The following is a 7500-nucleotide window of genomic DNA, read 5'->3' on the forward strand; positions in this document are numbered from 1 at the left end:
ACACTCACACATATCCCCTTTTCCCTTCGAAAGCGGAACTATACAGGCACTTCTCCAGTCCTCCGGCACTCTATCCTCTTTTACATACTTCGCATGATACCCATCTAACCCAGGTGCCTTACCTGCTCTCATCATTTCAATAACTGCCTTCACCCCATTTTATTTGTTTTATTTCTCCTCCATTTTCCTCATTAATCAGTCACTTTCTTAGCACTTCCCACTGCAACTACCTTTCCCTCTCTATCTTCCTTCACATTTAACAACTTCCTAAAGTACTCTCCCTATCTTCCTCTTACTGCCGTCTGTCTTTTCAATTATCATCTCTCCATCTGCACCTTTTACCTTTCCTTCTTTACTTAATTCGCCTCCTCTTCCTCTCTTGATTTACTTCCAAAACATCTTTTTATTGCTTTCAAAAATTTCCCTCATACCTATACCCTATTTCACACCTGCTCTCCTCTTTGCCTCCTTTATTTTATGCTTTACTTCTCTTCTCTTTGCACCTCTTACGTGATTCTCTCGTCCTATTTTCAAACCAATCTGTGAATACTCGTTTCTTCTCTTCTACACCCTTCTTTGCTTCATCATCCCACCACTCACTACCCTTCCTTCTATTTCCTCCCGCCCTCCTCGTTCCACACACCATCTTTGCACACCTTGTGACTCCTTCCTTGAAACATTCCATTTTTCCTTCACTCGTTGTTCTACTCTATCCTTCACTCACTCCCACTCTTCTCTCAGCTTCTTCTTGTGCTACTTCTCCTTTTCTTTCCCACTTAAGCAGTTTACTTTAAGCACCTCCCTACCTTCTCTCCTTTTCCTCTTTCTCCATTTATTCATCACTTCAAACTTACTTTCCACCAATAAGTTATCTGATATATTATTATATAATATAACATAATATAATAATAATGATAATAATAATATTACTAATAATGATTACAATAATAATGATAATAATGATAATAATAATAATGATAATAATAATAATGATAAAATAATAATAATGATAATAATAATAATAACAATCATAATAATGATAATAATAATAATAATATTAATAATAGTAATAACAACGATAATAATAATAATAATAATAATAATAATAACAATAAGATAAATACATGATTAAAAAGCACATAAATACAAAAGAGTAAAAATAAGATAAACAAACAAACAAATTAAACATTAACAAAGACTCCTCTTCCATCCTTGGACAGCCTCATCAAGGGCCAAAAGGTCCCTTGCTCCCTGGCTCCTCCTACGTTCCACCCGTCCTGTTCTTCCTGTGGCTGAGTTCTTAAGAAGAAAACTCGATCTGTGTCCTTGACTGAAAAAGTGGGCACCGCGATGGTCAAGGCTCGACCTCCCTAGTCCCTAATTGTCCCCATACCTCCTCCCTAACCTTTACCAGGAACCCCCCTACCCCCCTTAACCTCCCCCTGCCCCCCTCCTTCCCCCCTTCAACTTCTTACCTTCCCCTTAATCCTTAAAACCTCCGCTATACCTTCTGGAGGAGTTTCACTTTTAAGTCTTTTGTGAGATGGGTTTCTTTCAAATGAATAAAATCGTTTAGTGTTAGCCAGAAACAAGGCTTTAAACTCGTGCAAACCGAGGTACAGGGTTAACACAGTTGGTGTAGTTAAGATGGTTAGTTAACCTTTACTGACACTGGGGTACACGTAAGCTGAATATTATCGACACTGAGTACCAATATACCCCGTTTTCTCTTTCCTCCTCCCTCGCTCACTTTCCGTTTTCTCTTCTTCCTCCTCTTCCCTCCTCCTCCTCCTCCTCCTTCTCTTCTTGTTCTTCCCGCTTATGTCCTTATGACATTGACATTCACACTATTTCTTATTCTAAGTTTTCTATTAACTTAATTGTTTTTATTCAATTGGCTGTCTTAAGAGAACATTAGATATCTTTATGGATGGGGGATGACACGTGGTAAAGGACATGGAACATCCACGTGTAGGCCTTATGGTCTCTTACAGCCTCCTCCAGTCTTATCTTCTTACGTTCACTATTCCCCAACCCCTTCTCTCCCTCATCCCCTCACTCTTCTCCTCTCCATCCACCTCCTCCTCCTCCACTTTCCTCCTCTTCCCCCTTTCACTCACCCACTCGCTTTCTGTATCATTATGTCCTACATGCTATTGGATAGCTCGTAAGTGAGCCTTTAAAAGAAGGGGCCAATCAGACACACACACACACACACACACACACACACACACACACACACACACACACACACACACACATGAGCACACCCCACACACAGAGTGGTGGATGTCTGGAACAAATTGGACGAAACAGTAGTGTGTGCAAAAACTATACATGATATTAAGAGCAATCTAGGTAATGCGAGATACAAAGACGGGACATCACGGACGTAGCTCCCCATCCCGTAAGATACAACTAGGTAAATGCTAGGTTAAATAAATACACACATACACACACACAAAATCACACCCCACACACACAACATAAAACCTATTCAGACGTCAGACATAAAGTAGATAAGTAGATGAACAAATAAATAAACAAATTAATAAATAGATAAATACACAAATAAACAATCACGTAACCGTGAGAAAATCCCGCAAAATTCAGAAGGAAAACACGAATCTCACGGGTATCATGTACTCACTCCTGCCGTAGAGTGAGAACCTCACGACCTGCTTACGAACTTCATGCGCATTTCGGGGGGTCGGGAGATGGCAGCAGGGAGATCTAGAGTTTCCATGAAAGGTATCAACGGTGGTGTTAAAAAAAAAAAAAAAAAAAAAAAATCCTTATATAAATCCTTGGAAGGGAAGTATTTATTTAAGGATTTTTTTTTCAAGATTACCACCATAAGATTCTTATAAGATTTGTATAAGATTCTTTTTTCTTTTTAAGATTACCACCGTAAGAATCTTACGGTGGTAATCTTAAAAAATTCTTTCCTTATATAAATCTTTCTCTTCCAAGGATTTATATAAGATTTATATAAGGAAAGATTTTTTTTTTTTAAAGAAAACCACCGCAAATGACTAATACCTTCATCACTTCTCCTTCAACTTAACTCGTGGAACAGAAGGGAGTTTAAGTGTTTTTCAGAAAACTAAAGAAGAAGCAGAATACATAAGTATACATGGACTACGTGAAGAAACGAGTCAATAAACTCTGACAATTCCTTTTTTTTTTCTCCCCTTATTTTGATTAAATCAAAAGTTTCTCTTGTTTGTTCAAAACTCTCCACTCCCCTCCCTACTCCTCCTTTTCTTTCTTCTTCCCTTCTCCTCCACTCCCCTTTACTCTCCTCTCCTCCTCTCCTCGCCTCCTGTATTGCCAGTATGGTAATATTCTTATTTCTTTATCGTTCTTCCTTACTTTTTCCGCCCCTAACCTTGCAGCTTCCAGTCTCTCCCACGCTCTAAATAAGCAACTATCACACACATATATACACAAACACACACACACATACACACACACACACACACACGCAGACACACACAAACACATACACACACACACACACACACATAAAATACTATAAAGAATAAAAGGAAATTAGGAAGAATACAAAGATCAACGACAAAGATGACATCAACACTCTCCAAATTGACATACGAACAAAGATTGTTCAAAATGGAACTACCAATCCTGGAACAAAGAAGAGAGAGAGGAGATCTACTGAATATTTACAGTATTATGAAAGAAATGGAAGTCCTAGATAGAGATGATTTATTAAAGTGAGACAAGAGAAACCAAGAGGACATGAAAAAAAAAACTAAAAAAGGATAGTTATAGAAGAGATCTGAGAAAGAATAGCTTCCCACACAGAGTAGTGGATATCTGGAATAAATTGGATGAGGCAACAGTGTGTGCAAATACTATTCAAGGACTTAAGAACAAACTTAATGCTGAAAGATACAAAGACGGGCCGCTAGGAGCATAACTCCCTTCCCGTATAATACAACTACGTAAATACAACTAGGTAAACTAGGTAAATACACACACACACACACACACACACACACACACACACACACACACACACGCAGTTGGTAGAGCGATGAACTACTAGCATGGTGGTGCGCGTAGTGCTTGGTTCGAATCCTGCCCAGGGCCGAAATTATTTCGGTACAGCTGCGCTTCGGGTCGTTACTCTGACTCTCGTGGGCGGGGAGTTGTGTGTGTGTGTGTGTGTGTGTGTGTAAGGTCATAGCATTACCCATAGATCGGACCTACGAGCTCTGAGCTCTCTTCCAGGAGGGAAATAGCTGTCGATCACGAGTCCAACACGTGATCCAAAGACCAAGTGAATACACACACACACACACACACACACACACACACACACACACACACACACACACTTTCGACATAAGCCCGGACAAGACCTGTGGGGAACCTATGGTCGCCTCCACCCCTTCCCCCGTGACCATATGGGGGATGGAGGTCGACTCCGAGATGCGCCCACGGGGCAGTGGCGGACTCGCTCCGGTCCAGAACGCAGAGTCACCGGACGCGCGCCGACGTCGCGCCGGTAAGACGCACAGGCAAGGCAGTCCTTGAGTGAGAGTATGTTTGGACCTTTCGCTACGAAGAATGGGTGGAGGTGGGGGGGGAGTCTCCTTTTCCCTCAACTGAATCAATTCGTCTATCGGAAGCTAGTATAAATAATATCAGAATATCTGGTTCCTTCTTAAGCTTCCGTTTTTTTGTTTTCTTATTTATTCATTTCTGTTTTATTTTGTTTTCTGTTTATTTTTTTTGTTTTAACGACCGGGAACGATCGCCTCGAGGTACTCTTCTTAACGTCTTCTTGAAATCGAGATCGTGATGACGTCAGGTCGTTCTCCAGAATCTGATGCTTCGCGAAACCCTGGAGGAGGAGGAGGAGGAGGAGGAGGACCGGTTCTGAGGAAGTCGATATGACGTAGATGCGTTTTACTGAAATCGGAATTTACTATAAAAATAATAGAAATAATTTATGAATAAGAAAAGTACATGAATAAGTGATAAATAGTTTACTATAAAAAATAATAGAAATAATTCATGAATAAGAAAAGTACATAAATAAAAATAAAAATAAAATCATAATAACGATAATAATAATAATAATAATAATAATAATGATAATTATAAAATAACGAAACACTGATAGTAATGGATCAAAATAATGTACTATTAGAAATTATATAAGATAAATAAATCAACGAAATAACAAAATTAAAAACAAATAGCAATATATAAAATGGCAAGATAACTATAAATTATATAGAATAAATAAATCAATGAAATAAAAAAATAAAAATAACACTATAGAACGTTTGGCACAGCCTTTGGTACGTTTAAATTATTTTGTCCTGATTACCGCCAATAGAACTAATAGAACTTTTTTTTTTTTTTTTTTTTTTTAAACGAATGGGAGACGAGGTAGCATTGCCCCTTGGGAGGGGGAGATAAAAGGTTACATGATAGAAAGTGATTACATGATACCTGAAATTTTAGCATTAATTATGTAATACGCAACACTTGGCTAACCAAATTCTGAGCGGATGAGTGGAATGTACGTTTTCTTTCATAATCAATGTTTATTTTGTTAATAACCTCGAAATTATCACTATCTTTCATCTTTTTGTACTCCTGTCTCGGTTGTATCTACTCTTTTATTCGTTTTTTTGTTTTGTTTCTTATTGTTTTATTCAATTTCTATTCTTATTTATTTATTATCTGTTAAACTGTTAAATTCTTTAAGAAGAAGGGATTAAATTTGAGAGAAAAGACTGAGAAAAGAAAACATGATCTAGATTCACTCCTTTGATTCAAGAAGGACGACTTGACGTCAGATCGACTTTCCTCAACGGACCAATCAGCTTCGAATACGTAGGAAGAGCGATTCGACGTCACATCGGCCTTTCCCTAAACGAACCAATCATCTTCGTATACAGAAGGAGAGCGATACTAAACTGAGGTCTCCTTTTACGTTTTGTAAAATGCGAGGCGGCTTAGCAAAAAGTTCTACCTTAACCCGATACTTACTGAAGGGGACTCATTCAGATGAAGAGAATAGTCTGGAGAGAGCCAGAACAATAGGGAAATGCCATCCGGTACGGACGGGGTTAATCTTTTCAAAGCATATGCTTCTAAAATAATAATAATAATAATTACAATAATAATAAAAACTATAAAAGTATTAATAATAATAATAACAACAACAACAACAGCAATAATAATAATAGTAATCATAATAATAATAATAATAATAATAATAATAATAATAATAATAATAATGATATCAATAATAATAATAATAATAATAATAATAATAATAATAATAATAATAATAATAATAATGATAATAATAATAGTAATTATAATAATAACAATAATGATAATAACAACAACATTAATAATAATAATGATAATAATAATAATAATAATAATAATAACAATAATAATAGCAAAATAATAATAACAATGATAATAATATTATTAATAATAATAATAATAATAATAATAATAACAATATAAATATAAGAATAAACAACATACAAAAAAGAAAAACAAGTTGAAATGGATATTAAATATATATATATATATATATATATATATATATATATATATATATATATATATATATATATATATATATATATATATAAAACAAAACTACTAAATTTCGAAATCTCGTTCAACGTTCCCACGGAGACGAATCCACTGGCCTGCGGGTGCCAGCCAGGCAAGACAAGTCTCTCCGATTCCCGCGAAACGAAGTCCATCCAGCCTTGACTGGATGAGACCTTTAACCAACTGATGCTATCCACTGGTGGTCACGGTCATCCCCTCTGCCCTTGGTCGCCAAGCGATTTTATTCATGGGCGGTCTCGCGTTACCCCTTACGTACAGGGGGGTACTTTTACCTTCGTTCTGGGTTACGGCACGTGATTTTATTTATATTCGTGTGTGTGTGTGTGATTCACTATGGTCTTGGATCACGTGTTGGACTCGTGATTGCCAGCTATTACCTTCCCGCAAGATAGTTCAGAGCTCATATATGACCAATCTACTCCCCACTCACGAGAGTTGGAGTAACGACTCGCAGCGCAGCGATACTGAAATAATTTCAGCCCCGGGCGAGATTCGAACCCGGACCGCCGTAATGACAGCTGGGAACCCTACCAACTGCACCAATAAATCGTGTGTGTGTGTGTGTGTGTGTGTGTGTGTGTGTGTGTGTGTGTGTGTGTGTGTTTATATGTATGTGTGTGTTTATGTGTGTGTGTGTGTGTGTGTGTGTGTGTGTGTGTGTGTGTGTGTGTGTGTGTGTGTGTGTGTGTGTGTGTGTGTGTGTGATTCACTATGGTCTTGGATCACGTGTTGGACTCGTGATTGACAGCTATTACCTTCCCGCAAGAGAGTTTAGAGCTCATATATGACCAATCTACTCCCCACTCACGAGAATTGGAGTAACGACTCGCAGCGCAGCGATACTGAAATAATTTCAGC

The sequence above is a fragment of the Oratosquilla oratoria genome, chromosome 36 (assembly GCF_046742065.1).
Source record: "Oratosquilla oratoria isolate Oo_2021 chromosome 36, ASM4674206v1, whole genome shotgun sequence".
In the NCBI taxonomy this organism is placed as follows: Eukaryota; Metazoa; Arthropoda; class Malacostraca; order Stomatopoda; family Squillidae; genus Oratosquilla; species Oratosquilla oratoria.